The sequence below is a fragment of the Parasteatoda tepidariorum genome, chromosome 4, assembly GCF_043381705.1.
Source record: "Parasteatoda tepidariorum isolate YZ-2023 chromosome 4, CAS_Ptep_4.0, whole genome shotgun sequence".
NCBI classification, from domain to species: Eukaryota; Metazoa; Arthropoda; class Arachnida; order Araneae; family Theridiidae; genus Parasteatoda; species Parasteatoda tepidariorum.
The window spans coordinates 65,489,615-65,493,437 of NC_092207.1; the positions used below are offsets into that span (position 1 = coordinate 65,489,615).

General features: G+C 26.4%; 1 protein-coding gene and 1 long non-coding RNA gene across 3 annotated transcripts in view; both read right to left on the reverse strand.

Moving 5' to 3' along the window:
- Positions 1 to 609, reverse strand: part of LOC107453582 (uncharacterized) — a 9,727-nt gene extending 9,118 nt beyond the window's left edge. For both annotated transcript variants that reach the window (XR_001585352.3, XR_006226772.2), the window contains exon 1: positions 502 to 609. This is a non-coding gene — a long non-coding RNA (uncharacterized lncRNA). The remainder of the gene's footprint in view (positions 1 to 501) is intronic.
- LOC107452389 (zonadhesin-like) overlaps positions 1 to 3,823 on the reverse strand; it is a 547,551-nt gene that overhangs the window by 308,916 nt on the left and 234,812 nt on the right. The window lies entirely within an intron of this gene.

Below are 3,823 nucleotides of genomic sequence, written 5' to 3' on the forward strand. Positions count from 1 at the left end.
GTTTATATATATATAGGTAGATAGATATTCAAAAAAATATTATATTTTTATTGAAATCCCTTTAAAGAAATGAAATACCAGTTGAAAAAAATCCCTCAATATTATAGTATCGTAATTATTATAGTATATAGTATAGTATCGTATAGTATCGTAATATTATAGTATAGTATCGTAACTATGTACTAATGCAACAAATTTCTCTGTGAATTTATTATTCACTATAATTCAGGTTCAAAATTAACAGACCACAACCCAAACAATAAAAAACTAATAATAAATCATTCTGAGGATATTTTCTAAAAGGCAAGATAGAAGTTGCTGAAAATTAAGAAATGTAAATAGTTCAAAATTCCTAGAGCTTAGCAGGGTTTAAAGAATTGGCGCAGACTGAATTTAAAATTAATAATTCATAATTTCCGACATTTTCTTTGACAAGACGAGGTAATAACAATAATTTTAAGTATTCAATGACAACAATTTCAAGAAAAGAAACTATTTTACCTTTGAAGTAAGTTGGAATCGTCAAATTTTCTTGTAACGGAAACTTAAAAGTATCTCAATATATATACTAAAAAGCAGCCACAAATACACGTATTGGCAATCTACTATTCACGATTTAGAAAATGTGATCAAACAATTTTGTTCAGAAATTAATTTCTATTATTTATTGTGCAAGATCAACGGGTAGATAAACTCAGCCATATAGCATGAATATAATCAACTTGGGGCTTAGCACTGCTATAAATCATAAATAGATAAATAATTACTATTTTTGCATCGTTTGGTTTGTAATATAGCTCAAATACGACAGGAAACATTTATTTATTCCAATAATTTTTCTAATAACTTGACCTTCATACCAATTAGTCAATGGGAAATTTTTACAATACACATGCGACTATAAATTCTAAAATTGTAGCTACCTCAGAAATTTTAGAAGTCGAAAATGCAAATCTTCCTGATCACAAATAATTGTGTTTTATGTTTTGTGCTTCAATTAATAGGCTCACCGATTAGATAGCACTTTTTAAAATCTTTATATAAAAATTATATTATATTTAGTGTTTGAACCCGTTGTAGAATTCTTATCAAAAATCCAATTTGCCAATTACCATAATACCAGTTGTACATAATACCGTCAGTGATAAATCTGAATTAAGCTTCATCAGTAAATGACGATTTTTTACGATTTTCTTAAATGAATTCTACCAAGAGCTTGACTTTATAGCATATATCGTATTTTATTTTATTTCTATTACTACATATTATCAATATTAATTGAGCATTTGTGTCATTAGTTATATCCAGACTTTTTACAGTTACCCAAAACGCGATTAAGGTTTTTTCATTTATTTTTGATTTTTAGTTCAGAAATTACTCTTTGATTTCAATTAATATATATTACCCTCATTAATTGAGCATCATTGTTGTCAATGATATTAAGACGATTTCTTACGGTTCTTCTAGACACGTAAATATACCTTCACTTAATTATTTTTTGCATTTAAATACGTAGCTTATTTCTTTTATTTCAATATGCATATATTACCTCAATTTATTAAGCCTCATTGGCCTAATTAAGCCTAATTGGTGCCAATTTTTTATGTTTCTTCTAAAAGAATTAGTACATCTTTCCCATTTTTTTTTTTTTTTTTTTTTTTTTTTTTTTTTTTGCTTTAGAATTTGGAATTTTTTTCTATTACATTACCGTTGGTTTTAAATAACTAATTTCCAGGAATACTTTTAAATGAATTAATGTAAATAAAATAAAAGCGAGTCGTATTAGTATATACAAAGTATAAATTTGGTAACGTAGACCTCGCGTGCTACCAAGTAATAATTATTGAATTTATCTGACACAGAAAATAAAATACTTAACTATTTAAATACGTGCAATAAACTAATTTTTTGATCTAAAAGAGGTATTAGCTTGCAATTATCACTGATGTTATCTTTACAATATGTAATAAAATTAAATCAATTAATTTAAAACAATGGCAACCGATCAGACAATTTTATTTCGTTTTCATTCTTAGAAAATCTTATCTCATTCTCGTCCTGCTAGAACGGTTTGTTGTAGACTGTATCGACTTGTTGTAGACTCGATCTGACCATACAATAGTTTTAAAGTGAAATAAAATTGCAATCGTAGAATTTGCTTCAATTTTTAGTTATGTGGATTAAATTCGTTAAAAATATTGAAATTTAGGTGCAAAAAGAGAAAATAAAAAAAAATTAAAAAAATTGCCAATTTCAAATTAAATTTTTTGAATTTTACAAGCAATTGAACTTCAATAATAATTAGTGTACAATTAGTGAACACTTCCGTGAACTCGCAAATTCCAAATTGATTGATAAATAGGAAAGCATCATGTCACGTTTAGATGAATATATATATTTCTATCATATAATTCCTCTTATGTAATTCTCTTCTCATATCTCCCTTTTCATGTTTATTTGAAACGAAATTGCTCACGAATTCAATTTGCCATATTCCAAAGATAATACTTGAGAATGAGTCATGATGTGTAATGTCATGCTAAAATATGCATAGCATATTTCCTAACATTTATAACCTAAATTATAATTTTATTTGATCCTTTTATCAGTAAATGAAAATCATTTATACAATCTGTAATCTTATTATACCACAACCTTGAATTGAGTGCAGAGTAAGAGTCCTTCTTTGAGATTAACTCTACAACTCTCTAATACATTAGCATAGAATTAAAAACTGGTATATGGTTGTTAATGTTTTGATTTCATTAAAATTCACTATTATTTCTTTTTTTTTCGGTCAAGACATTTTAATCCATAAGATTAAGAAAAAATGTTTTGACAATACATTTAATCAATTAATAGCCAATAGAGGGAATCCTTAACTTTCCTTTTCGAAAACCATTCGAATGTGCACACAACACTCGTCTTTTTAATTTCTGAAAGCAAAGAGGAGTGTTATTGGGCTTAACCCTAGAGCCACATCTTCCGGGCAATTTTCTAAATTTATTATTTTATTAACTTATAAGTACACAAAAATGAAAAAATACTATTTTCTTTGGAGCTCCGAAATTTAAGAAAAACAAAATTTTTATTATTTTTCATATTTGATTCTTCATTAAACACTTTATGATGTTTAATATATAATTGCTGGCCTGTATCACTCTGGAATGAAATAATGATCAATTGGAAATGCATCAAACGACATCTCGTCATCCAATAGTAGTTTCTTCAAACACAAAATACTTTTATGATTTGTACTTATTTGGTACTTATTTTAAAACTTAGTGCTTATTGTTGCTAACTTCTGTTTATTTCATTTCTTTCCTTAAATAGTATTATATGATAAATACTATTGTTAACAGAAAAAAAATCTATATTATTAAATCCGTGAAAAGCATTTCTGTGGAAATAAAATTTATCCAGCTTTATTCTTCTATTAATTTAAAACGACGATTATTGCGAATATAGAGCAAAAATATATTGTTAACAATTAAGGGAATTTTAAAACTTCGTTAATAACTCCATGTCAAAATTTAAATTTGGTATGCAGATATGTAGATATAATTAAAACAAAACAGCTATTCAACAGTTTTAATGCACGCGCACGTTGTCAGAAATTTGGCGGAAATATGGTTAAAGGTTAAATAATTATTTTAATTGCTATTTTACCATATTCAAGCAAAATAGTTAAATAAACGGAAATAAGATGGTACTCAAACTCCTAACATTAAGAAAAACCGTTCATTAACAGCTTTAACATAATCAGGTTAAACAACCAAACTTTTATCGAATTAACTACACCTACCTAATGAAGACACTTTTA